Here is a 21,866-nt window from a genome sequence, read left to right as displayed (position 1 = left end):
GTCTGCGAATGCTAGGTAAGGGATTTCCAGTCTTTTCCTTCCTAATGTGACTGGTCTCCAGGTGTTTTGTCTCCTGACTTCAGCTTCCCATTCGCTCATTACTTTGTCCAGGACGATGTTGAACAATAGCGGGGATAGTCCATCTCCTTGTCTTAGGCCAGTGTGGATTTCAAAGGGGTCCGAGATTTCGCCCATGAATTTGACTTTGGATTTTGTATTGGTTAGTGTCTGTTCGATTAGTCTTCGGGTCTTTTGGTCTACGCCTTTTTCTCTGAGGATTTGGATGAGGGACTTTCTGTCGATCGAGTCGTAAGCCTTTTTGAAGTTGACGAAAGTGCAGATGATTTTTTTGGGGCTTGTCATGTGGGATTTTATGATTGATTTCAGGTTGAAGATTTGTTCAGGGCAGGCTCTGTTGGGTCTGAAACCCGCTTGGTATTCCGAGATGGCGGGTTCCAGTTGTCCTTGCGTTCTGCTGAGAAGGCAGGTTGATAGAATTTTGTAGATGACCGGTAGCAGGGAAATTCCTCTATAATTGTTTGTGTCTGTCCTGTCACCTTTCTTGTGTAGCGGGTGAATGAGTGCGGTCTTCCAGTCGTCAGGTATGATTTCGGTTGTCCAGGTGTTCTGTATGATTTGTGTGATTTCGTTTAGCGAGTTTGGTCCTAGGTTCTTCAGCAGTTCTGCCGTTATTCCGTCTTCACCGGCTGCCTTGTTGTTTTTCAGTTTCTTTATGCAGTGGAGGATTTCTTCTTTTGTTGGTGATGGTGAGTCTTCCGGTGCGTTGGCCGGTTCTCGGGGTTCGAAGGTTGAGTTAGGTTCCGGGCAATTTAGTAATTTTGAAAAGTACTTCGCGAGCTCTTCACAGTTTTCTTTGTTGGTAAGTGCCAGTTTTCCGTCTTCTTTTCTGAAGCAGAGGTTCTGTGGTAGCCTTAAGTATGACGAATAGTGAAGGCTGTCAGCACAGTACTATGTAACATAGTGTTTCTGGCAGTCAAAGAGCTGTTGAACTGCATGAAGATAATATGCCCGTAACAATCTTTTGCAAGACCCCACAGCTCCATCAAACTTAAGCATATATATGTCAAAATTTTGCTTGTGGGGGGGAAAGCTTTTGTGAAGAAGTTGTGTTAATGCATGTTAGCACAAATGAGCAACAAGCTGATGTTATGACACAGCCAGTAGATCATAAAATTTTTTAGAACTTTACAGCCTTGCTAGGACTTACTCAAATCTTAAAATTTTTGTAACGCCAATAATTAATATTAAGGGAGGACATTAGCCTTACAATGTGAATATTCTTTTAAAAAACAGACACACTCATTAATGAGCTTGATTTACTGCAGCTGATTACAAAAGACTTTGTGACAGTACACTAAATGTATTGGATACCCAGCATATTCATATCTGAAACAGTTCAGTCAATTTGTCCTATGTATATTATCTTTGAAGGCGTAAGATCAGAGCAGATTTCTCCATTTTTGTCCCAACGAATCAAATTACATTTCTTGTTTGTTTTTTTCAGATTCATTCCGTTTTAACTCTTCTCTGGTACAGCATGTAAAAAAACACCACTCTGTGTACAATTATTTAAAAGTGTGGTAAGAAATGTGAAACTAAAAGCATGTTATTTATTGAGTGGGAAACACGTGCTAATAAAATTTATAAATTATATACATCTGAAACAAAAAACCAACATTACACTATAATACTGTATCACATTTCTTTTAGTAGTGTTTGAGGAACTGGCATATGCGTTTTCTAGTGGCGATCGAGGGAAACACTGTACGTAAACATATTGTAAGATACTGGCATGTTACTTATTTCATTATTTGCTTTTTAATTTACGTCGATTTCATGGAAAGTTCTCAAATGTCTGTACAAATCCTTCCTGATTGTAAAATTGAAACCATTTATTCCGCAGAGTGCCTTCCACAAATCCCTATTTCCACTATAATCTGAAATAAAACGCATATCATCAAAATTTTAAGAGGTCTTGTATATGTGTCAGTTAATTCTTATTAGAAAAACTACACAGTTAACTGTATCGTACTTCATGCCAGAGAACTTATACGTTGCGATGTATCATAGCAGTCTTATTTCTTAGCAACATTTTCGCGAATTCGGTGGTCTAGACAAAGATCTCTCTCCACAGCGCGAGGGTCGTCACGTGGCCGATTTCAGATAAACTTCCTTCTCACGCTATCGTATGACACCCACGCCGGATTGTATTTAAGAAATTTGTCAGTGGCGTCTATTGTGCTTATCTGTCGATTACACCCGTGTTGGTCGTTCTTGATCTTTCGACAAAAGAAAATGCACAATTTTCTTTTGTCATATCTATCAGCACTCTCGCCTTTGTTTACAAATAGCTAATTGGGCAAACCATCGTCATCTCAGTAAATTAATTATTCTCGTCAACGAAACATCTTATAAGAAATCGTTTGCGGGTATACGAAAAATTAACACAAATGCCACATATTTCCCTGCATTCAAGGGTCGCTGACAACATGGGCCTAATCACACTACGTCGTGGCTGCGGTACATAAAATTTAATCGGGCCATAACATTATCTCTCGTACACTGCTCGTTATTTAAATGGTTTTACTATTGCTATTGTTTCCGTTACATACAATTTTTTTGAGGAAATGTTGATAATTGTACCATTTTTCGGAAACTGGTAGAACAATCGACAAAATACTTCACTATTATTCCGTTACCGCTACGGATATTTTTGGGATTTATGTCTTTAAAGCAGAATTTCATGTTCTGTGAATTTCCTGTCATCAGTTATTTTTTGCTCTGTTGTCGAATTTGTTTATGATGCTCATTACCTATTGTTGGTGCAAAATAATCCAGCATGTAATCGATTACACCACGAAACATGGCGTAAGAAAATCGTATATGTTGGCACAGCTAAAGCAATGATGAGTCACTCAGGCGAGACAACGAGCGCAGTTCCATTCTTGCTGTATCAGGTGTAGTTGCTGTTTGAGTGTTTGATAATCGAACATCTGTAATGGCTGACGGTAAGCGTTTGCAAATAGTATTTTACAAATAGTTTAGACGGCAGAGTCTGTTGAGTGATGAAGAATGCATTGCTAGTCGATTTAAGTAGCATGTATCTGGTATTTTATGTTGTGACGCATTTCCCTGCACAGACGCCTGCATTTTGTACACAGTACGTTAGCTGTAAAGCGGCATAGGTAAACACGTGGTTTATTTCCGATTTAGGATCGTGGTAGATTTCTAGCATTACTACTTACATATGTTCAGGACCGCAAGAGTTTAAGCACGATGCTGAACAGAAGTGTTACCCAGTCAAATAAAGATCGAGAAAATGGTTTCCGTTTCGTATGCAGTTTAATATGAATAGCGGGAGCCATTTTACGTGTACTGCCTTTCCACGTGTTCGCCATGTTGAATCTGTAATATGGTTTTAATTCAAAATCGGGCCACCGGAAACAGGTTTAAGGCTACACTATCCTACCTAAATTTCATGCTTAAGTTTAGAACGTCTACTTCTGCTGTAGATATGCTCCACGTGTTACATATTTACTTGGCTATGCCACTCTATCCTTTGTTCATGCCACATAAAATTTCGTTACCAAATAATTTTAAATACGGAAGCGTCCGATCCCGCACGTCTGCTTTGACCAAATACATATGATGCGCAATAAAATAAACTCAACTATTTCTTTGAAAGCATTTCGAAACAAATCAGAAAAAAGTGCTCTATGTAGTGTTACTAGATTTAATGTAAAAATATATGGCCATCGCAGTAAATTAATTGCCACATACTTAAGTACACGTCATAACTTATAGTTTGTAATCTCTTGGAATTTTGCAAAATGATGTAAGAATTATTATTTAAAATACATTGTTTGAAGTCTCACCGAAAATTAATGTTCTTCTTTTCTTTCTCTCCAGACAATGACTGCCCGTGCTGTAATCTACCCGAATGGCTGGAGATCTTTGTTCGGTACAGTATGCTTACCATAGATTTGGCTTTAAATGTGTAGCAAATGAACAGGTACCTGTTCTTGAGTCCAACCAACAGTACTGGACCTCTGATTTGATGTGTGATATAACATGGCATGTGACGTCTACATGCAGAAGCAGAACAGTCCATTTAACTGTCTTTGCTTATCTAGCAAATGACGTGGTTCAATGGTATAGTCTTCGAAGTGCCTTTTGTAGGCGTTTGCAAGTATCTGTAGTGGCCAGATGTATTTTGTTTGTGTTTACAATATCATTTAAATCCTGTGAGAAAGGGGGGGGGGGTAAAATTTATTTGAGATGTTTCTATATTTGTCGTCATTACGCTGTTCTCCTACCACCAGTGAAAGCATGCTTTACCTTTTTTGTTTTTGAGGATGTTGTGATGCAGTGTACTGAAACCAGCGTTCTACATTAGGTTGGATGAATTATCAGTTAACCTATTTTGTTCCTTTTCCTCTTTTAGTGGAGACAATAATATCACCTAGTCTGAGGTCTTGGCTATGTAAGGAGGTTGCTTGAGTTGATATTCCAGATCCAAACAATGGAATTAATGATATTACCTGTTATTATATTTATTTGTAGTGTTATTTGTGTAAGCGATTGGCTTGTAAGTGGAATGAGTCACAACTTCTATCATTACTGGTGCATATATAACTCTAATATTAAGATGCAATGAGTCTGATGAGTAGTGTATATAAATAGTAGGATATTCAGCAGTATTTTTTGTTTTCCACAGACAGTTGATAGGAATATTTCATAGTGTGTAGAATTTGAACATCACACTTTTTTATTGAGCTGGGGAAAGTATAGATCTTTTCATACTGTAAAGTGGTATTGGGCAGTACTTCCTTAAATCAGCCTTTAGCAAGGATGTTTATTTTTTATGTCCTTGGTACAATGTGGCATGTGAGATGTTACCATCATGCACCAGAATATTGTGCTGTAACATATTCGATGAAACAGGCTGACATCAAGATGCTGCAGCTACCAAAATGGGGGATTGCTGTGTTAAGACAATTTGTGTCTGGAGAACATTTAGATACTGGATGTTAATAGTGGAATATTATTTTAGTGTAACATACATAGGAACTGTTGCCTCTTAAGTTAGTTTAGGAGGTAATAGATTTTTTTCATTTCAGATTTTTACACTCTGTGTCAAAATCTAAACTATTCTGCCACCAACCCAACCCAAATCTGTGTCTGTCAGCTCAAATGGAGCCACTTGTGGTATGTACGGAGAATGAAGGTACAGTGTCCCATTTTTGCTTTGGGAGTGTGTTTGTGCTATAAAATGGTGAATTTATATTTGTCTGCTTCCATTCTCCATCTGTTAGTTACTGTTTTCCATGTTTTGTGTTTTGTCTTTCTGTAGTATATTAATGCAGTATTGGTTGTGCTGTTGAACCTCAGTGTAGTGAATCTGAGTGTGACTAATGTTAAGGCAGAATATTAGTGTTTTTGCTGATACTGAGCTTTGCTTATTGTCAATGTTCCATATTTGATATAGAGATCAATGTACATTGTGGACCTGGTGCAATAATTCACAACCTGTGTTGACTTAGTGGATAAAATGCAAAACCAAAGCATTGATATTGTGGATAGTGCATTCATAGATTCTGCCAATGATGGAAAACTGCATCCCTGCTTCTCAGTTGATCCCAGTATTTTACCATGAGTTGTTCGTGTTGTGAATGAAGCAGGAGCTTTGAAAAGTTTTCTCCAATCCATGTGACGCATAAAAATTTTGCTATATCCGAGGGCTTAATTATGCCGGGTATGCCAGGTTTAAGCATTTACCTTGAGCTTAAATCGTACTTTTTGTGCCCAGGTTTGCTTGAAAATAAATTTTGGGGGAAGGATTGTTCCTTGACAGAAGACAATATTTTTCTTTTTCATCCGAACGTGGTCTAGTGAAATTTAACCATCAGGAATTTCATTTTCCATAATACCACATTTTGTTCATGTATACGCCTGAAGTGAAGTGCAGTTGGTCTGTAGTTTTTGGCATCCACATTTCCACGACTCCACGAACTACTAACACACATTCTGTATGTGAAATGATCAGATTGTCTGCTTTCTCGTTTAATGTTCATGTACGAATAAAACACGGTGGAGCTGTTGAATATTTCATAAACAGTGACGCTATGTATGTTTGGCTATAATTTATTATGCATGAGAGGGTGGTAACGGCATAAATGGCAATGATAAAAGGGCATAAGCTGCACTTGCAACAAGGCAGTTACGTGGATGACAGTAAATGCAGTTACAAGAGTAAAGGGAATCCACTGATAGGGAAATGTCCATGAAGCGTGCATGTTGGTAGTGTTTGTCTTGGATTTGTGATAATTTCAATTGTATTGTGGATATTAAGCGATTTGTGTAAATTACATACCATACTATTGTTTTGAGCATTTTGAGTGCTGGGAAGGCAGCTTGCCGTGGGGGGGAAAAGACTTGATACTGCTTTTCCTTGTATTTTTTACACTTCATTAGAGCTACCTGCCCATAGCTAATGTAGTGCTGTAGAAAATTGAATAAAGCTTTAATATGCAATGAGCTATTTTTGACTTGCCAGCAGAACTTTCCTGTATATTCGTGACACTTCAGTTTAATGCATGTACCATTTTTTTTAATTGTTCACTAAATCTTCAGAACCGCAGCTGCATGGTACCACTTCTTAAACTGGGATTTCCTTAAACTGAGTTGTCGGATTTTTCTACAAAATTTCTCTTTCTGTTGCTGCACTGAAAAAACCTGCTTTGACAGTTGACATTGTTTTTGCAGTGTGCAGACGAGGTCATCTATTCTGCAGAGCAGGCTGGAAGCAGTACGTCCAGGATGTACTGCTGAGGGCTTGGTGGAAGTCAGGTATGGTTTGTGTAATATACTGGTTTATTAAGCTTATTTCTGATGCTTTGTTTCATGTTTGCCTGATTGGCAGTGCTAATTATATTATGTGGTAACATAAAGTTATTTTCATTATGAGAGAACTATTAAACACTGAAATTGTGAAATAAGAAAAGATTTGTTGTTATGAGTAAGTTTATTGCTATGGCTACAGTGAGTGATACGTATACCTAGATAAGAAAATCTGTTTCTACTAATGGAGGTAATTCTTTAGTGTTCGTGTATTGTTCAATCACCCATGAAACTGAGCTCTTAGCTGCGGAGTATACAGTCAGAACTCTTCAGTTTCAAAACAAGTGCTTCATTGTCCCACTGTTAAATTGCCAGTTATGACCTCCAGGTATTCTGGTACTTCACAAAAGTTCTGTACTGTGAGGAAAGCATTGTTAACTGTATTCAACTTTCACTGAATTCTGGGAAGTTGGCATCTCCTAGTGGTCTACTTTATCTATGTAACAACAATATTACAGTAAGAGAAATGTCATCAAGTGCTGGTTAGGATGTTTTGATGAAAAGGCAGGAAACATTCAACACTAGCTTCTCTTGTCAAAGACACAGATTTTAGCTCTAGCTCCTGATAATTTACTTTCATCAGTGGTATGCAAAAGTGAAGATTGGTACAACAAATGTAACAGAACTATTGCCATTGCCATGTGTGAATGGCACTGAAAACTATTGAAGTTGGCTGTACAAAGCTACTTATCTGTTTGTTTTACATGCTCAGTTAATGAGGGTATACATTTGTTGTTTAGGTGTAAAAAATCATTTCTGATGTTTCTCAATGGGTTAGTTTTCAAAACTGAGCATACAATTGGGCATCCAGATGACCTGATATTTATCATGCATGGTACGCCCTTGTTTAAATGAATTTAAAATGGTTTTTATTCGCTTTTGTTGGCATTTGTTGATGTACTAAATATCAGCTAGGGTGCCTCTTGGGTGGTGTGGTGTAGGTCAGTTCTCTCACCCCCTCATCCTCCCTTAGGTTCTGATAAACAGAGGGAAGACTTTGGGGTAGCCTGACTTGACTTTGATTCTAAGCTCACAGCATTGGCACAGTATTCTTTCTGCTACAAGTGCTGTTTGGGTAACATTGGATGAAGTAATGACATTCGAATCCACACCTGTCCTTCAGAGTATTCATGTGGCAATACTGTGCCTAATTTGTGCTGTTTGTGGAATAATTTTGCAATTTTAGTGCTACACAGTAACCAGCGTTTGCTTGTGTCATCATTGCGTGGAAGTGTCTGCAAAGAGAGCAGTGATGTGCATTGATTAGTATTGCTATTTCGTTTGAGAGGTAGTCATAGATGAGGGATTTGAATTTTTTCACAGGCTTAAAGATAATGACAGAAGGGGTGAAATAGTGTTGGAACAACAGACTGAGTCACCCAAAACATGTGGTGTTCCACTAAAAATTGTACTGAGAAGCTTTTCAGAAGTACAGGCAATAGAATGCTGTGGTCAGTAAGTGGTTTCTGTCTTCGGAAAGATACTAATGAAGAACTGTCACTTACTTTGGCGATTTCCAGCAGTACATCGTTGATTGTGATGGTTGGAAGTTTATGATTATTGCTTGCTTTCTGAGGCAAAAGGTGGCCTATGTTTCAGTACAGTAACACTGGTACAGAAAGTGCAAGGCTAGAAAGGTTAGTTTTGATGAAGACATTCTGATGTCATAGTAGCTAGAGCTAGTTTTCAGAAAAGACAAAACTTGAAGGATCTTCACTCTGGCTCAAACACAAAGATGATGCCAGAAGACACATTTGACTGGATTCAGAAGGCAATGGCAGGATGAAAGCACTGCCTGGCAAAGAAAACTTCGTTGGGGTAATCTGAATATCACTTCAGGCTAATACTTGCATCCTCGAAATCCAGTTATCATGAAGGGAATAGTGATGTACAGGAACATGGGTTTCGAAATTTGTGGTTCATAAGAGAATTGTGTTATTATGGCTAACACCAGTTATCATCCACAAAAACAGTAGAAACTTCCTAAAGGACAATTAAACAATAAATGGTATTAACCCATTAGCATTCAATTTATTATTAATTGACCTGTATTCTTAATTTCTGGAAAACAGTATCCTGGTGACTCAATTTATGGAAATGTGAGTAAATTTAATTTACTTAGGGCATAAAAGAAAAAAAATTGGTCCATTTTCATTTGAGAATGCTGAGTGCTTGGCAGTTTTCACCTTACACTGCTTTGTAGGAAAGTGGGTAGTATAAGGAATTTGATAATAATAAACTGAAAACATTTCACTATTATTTTTTATTTTACAATAACTGTTTGTGCTCTTGATCCTCATGCTTACATCGGCAAACTTCATTTTATGGAGTCATTCAGTGTCTTTTATGTTTATTATGTAAATTGAAGGAGAGGGGAGAAAGGGAGGAAAAGAAATATTGACATGTGCTGCATTAGGACCCTGCTCGGCATCACTGCCAATGAGTGAATATGAGTGCTGGCCTGAGATTCAAAGTTGGGAACCACAGCGCCACCCAGGCACAATGTTTATCGCAGCTATCTTGGCAGGCCTCTTCCTACCTTGTGCCACCTGTCTACAGTCCTTGTTCATTTCCTCCATGCTCGCTACTTTCCGATTCCTGAAGGAGATCGGACACTGAGTCAGGTGGATCTATTGCCCATTGAGGCAAATCAGTTATGACTGTGCGGTGTGTTCTTTTGAACATGTCTGAAGGAATAGACACTGTGGATTTGTGTAATTTTATATTTGTATTGGTCGGTGTGCCACGTACTGAGCCTAGAGTGATACTGTCTTATAACTCTTAATTTAGTTTCATTCCTATTGTGGTCTGCACAATTGAGGGTGTTAACAAGGAATGATCCCACATATGTAATGGTTTGTTATTGTCCAATTTTGTGTGACCCTCAGTGTAGATATTTATCCAAATCGTGGAATTGCTTGTGTAGACAAAAAATAAGCTGATTTTGGATAAAAGGAATTGTTAGATGCTGGTTTGCTTGAGTGAAGGATTTTACATGTTACGCATACCACAAAATATGTGTATGGCAAAAAGGCATTTCATTGCAGCTGTTCCTCAAGGTCTCATATCAGCGGTAATAATTGAATTCATGCTTCTCCATTCAAGTATTTCCTATTGAAGTCCAAGAACTAATGGCACAGCTGCGTGCTCAGAAATGATTGCAGCAATCTTGTCAGCATAATGAATGGTGCAGGAAATGTCTGCAAACAATCTGAAGTTGTAATTGTCTATATCCATACATCGACCATGTATCTAGTTTTATAACTACCTGTATCTGTCCAACTGTTGAAATCCTATGGCATGTGAGACAATGGTGTGAATTGCTATTATATTTATGTTGACTTTGCTAACTTTGTTTCCCTATTACAGATGTAAGTAGTTCCTTGATTGTATGTTAAAATATGTTCATTTCATCAATTTGGTTGTAATGATGCTTTCTAATGTAACACAAACAATTCAATTTCAGTGCAAGAGAGACAAAAAAAAAACACGTCCTGAATCCAGAGGCACCCTTTTTCGTGAGGTACAGTATACACATGTTTGATATAATTAAATCTCTTCTTGTCCACCTACTAATCATACTTGATCCTGTGCTACTCTTCAAATGTAATTGTAGTGTCAACTGCCAAATAGAATTTTCTGTTGATAAACTGTCTCAAATTAATATCAGCAACTTTTATGTCTTTACAGTGCACTCAGCGAGACAGATGGACATCCAGTGGACCTCTATCCAGTCTCAAACTTGAATCCATGGGCACCAGTTTTCCACGGGTAGAGTATAATTGTGTTCAATGCATCATTGATAGTTGCTCGTCAAACAGTACCCCTATTCTTTCAGTAAAATAACTGAACCATAAAGTGACATTTCAAGTTAGGTACTGATCATTCAGACATTGAGACTCAGTGTGAGGTGTAAATGTGAAAGACAATTTTAACAAGTAACCCATATTTCAGAAGTGGGACAAGAGATACAAAAGGAGACAGTTATGACAGGCTAGTCAGTGACTGGCAGATGTTACTATACTGCTGAGGTTGCAGCTTGCTGGGCACAGTCGATACATGACCATTATTGTTGGTGTGTGTGCATGTACAACTGAGAGCTTAGAACCTGAGAAACAGATGGGCAGTTTTATCATTCTGCCGCACTGTTGTAAACCTGTACTAAGGGTGGTGGGACTGTCAACACATCGCTGGTCGCTGAAAATACCTATATTAGCCTTGCTTGTTATGTAGCTGTTTAACTGAACAAATAGTTGCTGCTTCTCCTTGTACCTTCATACCTCCAATTCTGCTCCATCACAGTGAGACAGTGTTCGTGACTGATCTGTATGAGATATCAGTGGGATTCATAAATTTAGTATGCATTACCTCTATGTACTTCATTAATAATTTCTTACCTACACTGCATGGTGATGTTACATTAATGTATCATGTACAATGTTTCTCGTGTCATATGAAAAGCCTATAATCAACATGAATGAGTTAATGGATGGGAGACATTAGAATTCAGTAAATTGCTCTGTTTTCAAATAATATTTGTTAAGACTACAACTGATGAGAGGTTGCTAGTTTTATCAAAATATCGTGAGAGAAAACATGTACTAAAAGGGTCTGATCATTCTTAAAATGGGTCCTGCTGACGATTACGCAGTATGTGAGGATACACAGGGTGGCCAAAATATATCCTCCAAATTCAAATGGCACAGAATAATCACCCAAACATATTAGTTCTATCTTTTCCACATGTTACACATATCAAAAATTCCAGTCTGTAATTTTCTTCAGCCATATCCTGTCACCCAGGATGATGCAATTATATAAAGTTTATTTATTTATTTGAAAGATAAGGTATAGTTACTGGTAGTTCCTGATTTGATGGCAGTTGAAGTAACAAGTGTAATGTTGCAGGTAAATTGTGGCATCTGTCAGTGTAAAATGGATTTTGGATTCTCCACCCACACTGAAGCAGAGAGGATGTGGATGAATCTCTGTCATGAGGGATTTTGGCCACATTCTCGAGTGCACATGTGAAAGGAAAGTACTGACAAAGGATGTTCATCCTGAACACATAAGGTAAGAATTAAATCAATATGACCTTGATTTTTGTGCACAATTAGTATTATTTTTCTTTCAAATAATGATACTTGACACATCATGAGTGAATGTAGTTCAGAATTACAGTTACATGCATATACAAAGAAAATAAGTGATTCTCTGTATGTTACATAATGGTTAGCTTCCAGGTACTGTTACATACTGGATTAACGATTTTCTTTGAAAACAACCACATTTTGTTTCATCTGTGTGTACAATGGCAGATTACTGTGTAGGAAGATTCTGTTGGTCAGTTTTAGCAGATTTGCTTCAGCATGATTACAATTTTCACTTGTGTTAAAATCATAAGCATGTGTTGAATACTGCATCACACTTAGTTTTTACATACATATTGGTTTCCTTAAAGTGCAGTAATCATACTGTTTAGTCTTTAGTGAAATTGCACTTAGGTTGTTGGTGGCGTTAGCATTGTGTACTGATGACGGTAACAACTCTCTTGATAAACAGTGAGAACTGAATCTGATGGATCAGGAGTCAGTTGTCAATAGCCAACCTGAATGCTCATACCTATATTTAATAGTTTGTCAGTAAAGTTAACTGGTTTTTGTTCCAGTAGATTAGAATTTGACTAAGTTGTTAGAATTTGAGGCAAAATCAGAAATAAGAAGTGGCAGTACGTTATTGCAATGATGAACATCTCTCTCCAGCTGCACTACATGTCAAGCTATTAGAACTCTCACATATTCTTGTTGACTTGTTGGCACTCGGTAACTCAACCAGAGTGTTACATTCAAACGTAACATAGGCCTCAGGCTATGCTACTGGTCAGTTTGTCAGCACTTTCTTCTTAACAAAGTACATGAAACATTAACCAAATCTGCAATTCCTAATAACCAGATGAGCAAAAATTACTCTGGTGCTCCGCATATCAAAAAGAAATGTAATTAATTTGTGTGTTCCACTGAAGGAATCCATTCTCATTGGCTCTTGAATACAATCACCTGTTTGGCTGTGACCAACATTCACAATTTGCCAACATCTGCACACAATGCGGGAGCTGCTGTCATTGAAAGTGCCCTTTAGCCTTAACGTTTAGTTCCTTAAATCTATGCCTTTGAGTATATTTAAAAAGTCATATTTTAGTATATCTTACAGCTTTCTTTTTTAACTTCACGTATGTTTGTATGAGTGTATTTGTGGAACTTCCACAGGCCACGATACCATAAAATAGTTGTGTATTAAGTAGCCCATGGTACGCTGTTAGTAGCGTCCATGTGTATGCTGTAGTGACATTTTGTCATCAGAAATGTTGTTGAACTCAATTCACGGCAGATGTTATTTATTATTGTCCCATCTCGAGTACATATCCATAACCACATCCAGGAATTCTTTTAGTTCAAAACAATTTTTCAAATTGTTTTGGTAGCATGTATTTGCTTACATGTGGATATGTTAATATTTTATAGAAGATAAATATTATTGAAGTGACTGTTCCCAGTTTCATACTTTGAGAATGTTTTGTTTGTAAGTCGACTGTTAAACTGAAATTACTAGAAGTGAAGCGTTTCCACCTACTTTGAGGCACATCATTTGCATGTAAAAAAGAAAGGTAGTAGGTCAAGTACTCGCACACATCCTTGGGAAATTACTGAAAAATGATTAAACTGATTCTTGTGTTACAATTAAACACAAGCAGAATGTTGCTTAGATAGAATTTGTGTACATTTTAATTGCCCATCATTAATTTCCAGATGTCAATTTGATGTACTGACTCGCTCCACAACTTGGAGATTTGCTTTTCCTTTTTGTCCTGCAACACCAGTTGTGCATGATGAGAAGACTATTACATATAAGCTTTCAGTCAAAGCGTTCATCAGAAAAAAGAAATTTGCACTCATTCACCAAAGCAGACGTGTGTACACATGATTGCTACCTCTGAATTTTTTTTACAGTAGACTCTCTCATACTAGCTGTTTGCAAAAGGATTTTTTCTATTAATAGCTTCATATTCTAGAAATGAAATGGAGCAAAGAGGCATTAAGTGTCCTAAATCAGGCATACAGTGAGAAAAGGTGTATGCATGACCCACTGTATGCTAATAAGGTAGTAGAAAATCATTTCTTTCTGACTAATGTGTTGAATGTTACATGGTGATTTTTGATACGTATCGCAATACCTTATCTTATGAAAGCTCATATTTGATTTGATTGCATCTCGTCCTTTATTTCATCATGTCAGAAGAGAGAAACTGGCATTGAAAGGGAGAAAGTCCTTGTAATTTCACCTAGTTTGACAAATGACTGTGAAACTGAGTAGCGCACACACACATACATAGTCCAAACTTGGAAGAGTAGCACAAGTGCACCTTTAAGTACTGTTTCTTTAAAGTGTTGCAATCTGCAGTGGGTATATCCACAACTACTTTTGAAATGGTGTGCTGTGCTATTATGTGGCCAAAAGCCAGACTCTTACGATTCCCCAGTCACCAGTAAACATAATGTTAAGTCCAGCCTGCAATGTAACAGGGTATTTACCGGTATTTCTTTTGTGATTTAGACTGGTATAGACACAAAACTTATAAACATAGGATTTATTTCTTATTTTCGAGAATGTGAGACAGCCTTCCTCGTAACTGTTACACTTCGTAATTCCATCTTCTATTGTACACAGCAGCTTCTCGAAACAGGCCATGTCCATCCTCACAAAGCCCCGAAATTCATCCAGATCTTTGACCCTCCGTTCTTTCCTAAGCAGTGAATATAATCCCCTGCCTTTGTTCCTTCTTTTCAGCCAGGTTTGAACTTCATAACGTCTGGCTTTTTATTTTTGTCGTCGTCCTGCCTTAATCTGAAGATTTACTGTCACTACCAGGGCAATAGCTCCAAATGCAGATGGGTACTCCATGTGCAATATGTTGTATAAATACATATACCTATGTAACCGAGTGTTGTAATTTAAAACTAACTGTTAACCTACATAAGAGAATAACAGTTACTTGATAAATAATGATATTCATTTTCTTATGAATAATTCAAACAGATGACATTCCGATATGTCGCACAGTCCACCTTTGTTTCGTGCAGTAGAACGAACGACTTCGAGATAAGACGGTTCTGTTTACATATCATGCATTACCATTGTTCATTAGGCATGCACGCCAGGTATATCCCACGTGGATGGTGTAATGGGTCTTGGTGAACCTGCATGTTACAGAATTGCACGCTTGGGGCGCTGGTGCACAGGTCTACGGTTTAGGCTCATTGTGGAATAGGGACTTGATTTTGTGTTTTCTGAAGAAGGTTGTGGCTGAAAGCTGATACGTCAGTCTTTCCATCATGTCTATCTGGATATCAATGGTTCGTCTTCACAGTTAGTACCAATGTATCCTTACCATAATAATGTTTATATTCTGACCTAGAATTTCCACTGTTTAAATAAATTAAAAATTTCAGTAGATACTTGTAATAGTGCTGTTCACTTTCCTTTCCACACATCTTCATTTTCCATGGATAATTTATACCAGCTCCTTTCCCCAGTACAAAGTCAAGGAGAATATCTAGTAGTATATGTTGTGGCACAGACAAAGGCCTCTGAATAGTCAAGAAATACGCCACAAACTTCTGTTAATTTAGTGACTTAGTTACAAAAACTAAACACAGCTATTGTTCTGGTACATCTAAAATTCCTAAACCCATGCTGGGCATATTTCTCCTATAAAATTAACTACTGGCTTCAGTTACATTCTGTTGTTTTAGATAATGTTGGTGTAATAGTTACTGGTCTGGAATTCCCCGTGGCTTCCTTCCTCAGTAGATTGTCTTTAAACGACGTTTTATTTTTACTGAGTCAGATAATGAATAAACATTGTGTTGTGAGGAGTACTTTGTGTGCGTTTTGTGACAGTAGACTTCTACATAATTAATTGGTTATAATGTTAGTTAAAGATGTTACTAGTTTACTGAGAGTCCCCGATATCTTTGTAGTTTGCATAGGCTTGCTGGCTGTGACGCAATTCATAAAGCTGTTGTGGGATCATTCTGTCTTGTCTTGCACTTCAGTAAATACCCCATAACGATCTGCAGTGGCTATATTTAAGACCTGTAACTCGGCTATAAAGTGATAAATTGATAATTACATGATCTGTGTCTCTGTAATTTCACTGCCCCTTGTAGGGCTGTTTCAGTATAACAGTTGTCTTCAAATGAGTTCATGTTTAGATCACCTGCTGCCATTATGCAAGACAATTCACTGACAGTCCTGTGTGAAAACAGTTCTAGCTCCTTCAGAAATCCTAGCCCTGACATCGCACAGTTTTCTCTTTTCAGCATTGTCAGTATTGCTGCTAATTCAAATTAAATTTCTTTTCACTTGTCCACTGGCCATGGAATGCAATTCCTCCTTTCATGTGCTGCAGCCCCTCCACACTTCCATTCATGCCTACAGAAATCAGCCACCTTTTTATAGTTCTATTTGTTAGAAAATAATATTTGTGTACTATAATAGTGAAATATGTTAGTTCTGCTGCTGCTACTGCTACTTCTGTTTCATCTATTTCACTCCATGCATACTGTATACTGTAGTGTAAAACTTAAACAGTAAAATATTTGTACTTTTATCTATATTTTGGTTATCCCCCTGCCTGAGGCTGGTGCAGAAAACCGGTCATTTAGATTTTTGTGTTTCTTGGTTCTTTCTCCTCCTCCCTCAATTTCCTGCCATGTGCTCTATGGATGACAGTGCTTGTTCTGGTGGGATCAGTGATGCCCTCTTCTGCAGGGCTGATTTTTCACCTTCATTTTCCTACATCAGTGATGGTTGTCGTGGGGATATTTATTACTGTTTCTTTCATTGTTGACAGTGGGCTTTATCTGTTTCTTTTCTTGGACAGCTTGTACTATCTGGCATTTCTTTACACAGTATGGTTTCCGGTGCAGGACGTGTTCCATGAAATGTTCCTTTCTGAGCTTGTAGCTCCAGGAACGAACATAGCCATGTATTTTCTCGACCTTTCTGTTTGTACTTTGTCTTATTTACATGCCAGGCTTCATTTAGACCATGCCTCTGTGGTATGCTTACAAGAAAAAACACTTCCTGCATGTGGAATTCTTTCTCAAGTTCCTTTTAGAACCCTGTTTGCATTGTCGTTTGGATTTTTATGGACATCTTTTCCTCTGCCATTAACGATCATTGAATCCTTTTCATCCCTGTCTCACATGTTTTAGTGCTTCCTGTAGAGGGACACCAAGCTTGTTAATGCCAGTTACTTTGTATTTGATTTTCAGTGTAGCCATAACACTTGCAGAGCTTCTTACATAGATATCTGAAAATATTTGATTTTGTCCCTTCTTATTCATATTTGGTGACACATTTTGCTGATACAATGTATTTTCTTGTATGTTCAAAACACATTTTATTGATTGTGTGCTTACCATGGTTTATAGGCCTACTGGGGAACTCGCCATGTAAAATATAGAGTAACGCATCATTCTTGGTACCTCTATGGTGATGTGGAAATCCAAGTGTTGTTAATAAGGTAAATAATTTGTGTACAGTGTTTCTGTTCACCTTCATAATTACACATAATAGGATAAAGATGTGAACAAGCAAGCCTCAACTGAAATACATAGCTAATTTGCATTATTAACTGGACTGAGTATTTTCTTGTGACAGTGGCTTCACTGCTGTTCACACGTGTCAGTATCCACTGAAGTCCCACAAAACGGTGTATTGTGAACACTGTAGTACATTGTTCGTCATCATTGCAGGTCTATACGCTGTACTGCAACATTGTTCTATAAATTGATCTCATCTTTTAGTCAGATGATGCCATTCTCCTCAACTAGATTCGGTACCACCTCACAAGCTGTTAAATTTATCCATAAAACCTTCACCATCCTCCAGTAACATTGATTGAAAAGCTATTTCTTGCACATTCATAAAGTTAATGAGATTTCAGACTGTGTAAATGGTTTTTCATCTGCCTAAGTGAATACTTGCATAACAAGATGGAATATGTATTTACAGTACTGCATGGATGCTGCCGGTAGCTTTCTAGATGTGATGGATCACCTGTTGGTGCTTTCATTCTGCCACCCGCAATAATAAAGTGAAACAGTTGAAGTATTCATTTTGAGAGTTTCTGTGTAAAGTGATCAGTGTATTATGGATATCTTACTCTGTAGAACCTTCAGAAGTGGTGCTACCAGCCTCTGCCAGTTTAGAGCCACTCCTGAAAGTCACTGACTAATGACCTTGTGAAAGGCTATTAATTGACCCAAATGTCTGGATTCACATTGAACTTGCTCTTCTAGCAGTAATGATACTGATGATTAGTCATTTGCATCAATAATCTTTCAGAATATCAGTGTGTCGTGTTCCTCTAAATCAGCTCTGTTTATTGAAGTGCCAGAGCCAAATTAACTTGGTTATCAGAAACTACATGTGGGGTCTACTGTGTAAGCTCACTAATTTCTCCTTTTTTTGTGGTTGTGGTGACAGACTAATCCATAGTTCAGACCCAGGTATAGATAAGTTTGAAAGGTGAAAAAATTGTTGCATGGCCAACAAATCTGACATGGAAGTAATGATTGTGTTTGCAAATTGCTTTGTAACATAGCTTGATGTCTACATTTATGCCATATCCAATGCACTGTTCATTATAAAAACTGAAACTGCCAGGTGAATTGAGAAAACCTGTATAGAGTAGAAGAGTTCCCGAAAAGTATCCTGGCGGATGTACATACGTCGTGCATAAACTCAAGGAGGGGTTGGCAATCACTTTCAACCCCATGTAGGATGAAATTGCAATTTATTTAAGGGCAATTTGTTAACAACATGAAATTTAGTAAAACACTGTTCATACCCTCTACAACAACTGAAATTTTAGGTACTGTAATACTAGGTTCATTTTTTTCTCTTCTGCTGTTTCTGCTACAAATGCACAGACAGATGAATGCATTGGTGCTATAACCATATAAGTTACATTTTTCGTACTTCCAAATAAAACACTAATTCCTGAAATAGAAGAACTACATTAACTGGTGTTGTCTTCACCCAACCTTATTTTGACTACCAATGCAATTATAATTGTCTATTTATTGAATTGAAGAAATTGGACTAATATCGATTTTGCATCAAAAAGTTCTTTCTAATGTTCAAAAATTAAAGTAACTAAAACAACTATTGGCACTTCGAAGCTTACTGGATATTATGAGCAGTATGTGACTCAAAAAGAATTGGTACCCTAGTGAATCGTATGTATGTATGTTACACAAGTTCATTGTGCTTCTCTTTCTGACAAACTGTAAGTGGCATCTGTAATTGTTCTGTCACAGAGCAGCAGAGGCACTTCCTAAACGTCTTTATCAGGCAATGTAGCTGAGGCTTCCTGAATGATGAAATCGTGATAGACAGGTTGTCATAATGATGCACTACTGCAAACTACATGCTTATTTGCGATGGAGTACTTACAGACCCTTTATTTTGGAGAAGTAAACTTCTTGTTTCAGCCATCTTAGTGTTAAGCTTATACAGCAGTTTTGAGGGAGACGAGAAGAGTAAAACTACATCCTGTGTAACATAACCACAGTGAACTCCTTGGATGTATTTCACATGGCAGAATGGCTTCTGTTTGTTGCAGTGAGAGTGCAAGCTATTGACATGTCTGGTTCTTGCCCCAGAGACCCAATGTCGAAAACTCCATTCCCTGTGCTACCCTGAATTGGATACACGGAGAGGTCTCAATCTTGCATCGTGTAATGGAGCAATTTTCCAACAATGTAGTGGTACTAAAATCGTATTTTTGGCCAAAACTGTACATTCCTGGCTAATGCACCAATGCCTTCATGGAAAGGGAAGTATTAAATTTTAGAGGCAAGTGCTACTAAGGTCTGAATACATTATGTTTATAACAGGTGGCAAAGATAGGTACCAAGAAACAGTTTGAAAGAACTTTTAGATGATGTAAGCAAATTGTAATTAAAAGGTATGGTATGGTACTCAAATACTGATGTATATAGTCACAATTTGCTAAATGCTAGTTATTAAGCATATTATACTACGTCAACTCTTGCAATACAAATTTGACTTGATCCATAAAATGTATGTTGTGCATGGATCCAATGAAACAAAATAAAGAAAGAAAGAAAGAAAGAATATAAGCTACTGCGTCTGCCAAGAGAAGAAATGCTCCTGAAAGCAGCATTAGTATCTTTCTCTGTCTGAGTAAATAATTTTGCTGACAGGATCCAGTTCTATTGCAATCAAGAAGCTAGATGCAGCTGTAAGTACACACTCCTTGTGATAGGAGACAATGTAGCCAATGTGGATGGCTCATTATTGCTGTGACCAATAAATATTGATTACACGCTGATAAAATGATTAGCAGGCATGAACTTCATAAACAAAAATGTTATTGTGGTGAATACTGAAAGAATTTTCACCAAGACAAGATGTTAACATTTTAGGTGACTGACCCAGGTTGAGGGTTTCAAAGACACAGGAGATGTTGCAGGAAGAGTTCCCAGCCATGCAATTCAGAAAAGCTGGTATTGGTGGGTAGAATCCACTTAGCAGAGACTGTGAAGCAGTCCTTGAAATGAAGGAGGTTCTGTTGGCAGCATGCTCACAGTTGAGTGGTCCGGCTGTTTCTAGGCCATAGTTTGTTGGTGAGCATTCATGCAGACAGCTTATTGCTTGTCATGTCACCATAGAATATCCTTACCCTCCTATCTCCTTTCCAGTGTTCAGCTGCCGTCGCGCATCAAAGCGGGGTATGAGGTTATTTCTGTTCGCCCCTATGTCCCAACACCTATGCGCTGCTACCAGTGTCAGCATTTTAACCACACTGGCCAACCTTGTTCTAATGCGACTAAATGCGTCACTTGTGGCAGGGACACCCACGAGGGTGACTGTCCGCCTCCGTCTCCTCGTTGCGTGAACTGTCAGGGTGACCATGCAGCGTCCTCTCGCAACTGTCCCATCCACAAGGATGAACACTGTATACAGGAAATTCGGGTCAAAGAGAAAGTGTCCACCTCAGCTGCTCGCAAGGTTTTTGCTAGTAGGAAGCCCGCGCTGCTCCCAGCGGGGATATACAGTACCGTCCTCGCCTCTCCGCGGCCTATCGACGCAGACATGTGATCTGATCTTTAGCGCCACAGTCGTCCATTCGGCCAGTGCTAAGATCGCCTGGTCAAAGTCTCCTCTTCCTTCCGCCACCCCTAAGACATAAGCACCTTCATCAGCTTTTGCCAAGATTAAGACCCAGAAGTCAGATGCACAGGCCTTCAAGAAGGAACCGTCCCGTGAAGACTTCTTACGTACCCTGAACTCCCAGCCATCGAGCAGTACTTCAAATAAACGACCTTCCAAGAAGGCTCATAGGAAGAAAAGTTCTCCTTCTCTGCCACGGTGCGTTTCTGCTCCTGCGCTACCCAGCAGTTGCCGCCCCAGGCCGTCATCCGTTTCGCCTGGCTGCACTGCTGGTAGCCGAACATCTGGCTGTCCACCGGCGGAGGAAGTTCCCCCTCCAGACCATGTTAACATGGTGGCTGATGAACCTATTGAAAAAATGGACGATGACTCTCTGCGTATTGATAACGCCAGCAATGCTTGCTCGAAGCCAGGCCCTCAGCGGCCTTCAAAGTGACCCCTTCTTGCTTCTCCTTTTTCTTCTCACAATGGCAGTTCTTTGTTGTAATATTCAAGGCATTCACTCCAACCGAGAGGACTTAAAGTTGCTGCTACGCGTGCACTGTCAGCTGATAGTAGCTCTCCAGGAAATGAAGCTACACCCATGGGATTGTATTGACTTGGCACACCACCTCTGTGCATTTTGACCTACCCCCTGTGGCAGGTGTTCCAGTCTCATGGGGGGGGGGGGGGTTATG

At 38.5% G+C, this 21,866-nt stretch overlaps 1 long non-coding RNA gene across 1 annotated transcript; it reads left to right on the top strand.

Annotated features, from left to right (window-relative positions):
* The first annotated feature begins 2,979 nt into the window (after positions 1-2,979).
* LOC124717085 lies at positions 2,980-5,234 on the top strand. The gene is made up of 3 exons (XR_007005707.1): positions 2,980-3,029; positions 3,931-3,982; positions 5,142-5,234. It is a non-coding gene; the product is annotated as an uncharacterized LOC124717085 (long non-coding RNA).
* The last annotated feature ends 16,632 nt before the right edge of the window (positions 5,235-21,866 follow it).

This window comes from Schistocerca piceifrons, chromosome 9, assembly GCF_021461385.2.
Source record: "Schistocerca piceifrons isolate TAMUIC-IGC-003096 chromosome 9, iqSchPice1.1, whole genome shotgun sequence".
Taxonomy (NCBI): domain Eukaryota; kingdom Metazoa; phylum Arthropoda; class Insecta; order Orthoptera; family Acrididae; genus Schistocerca; species Schistocerca piceifrons.
The sequence above is the reverse complement of the archived record's forward strand: the minus strand, read 5'-3'. Positions and strand labels throughout refer to the sequence as shown.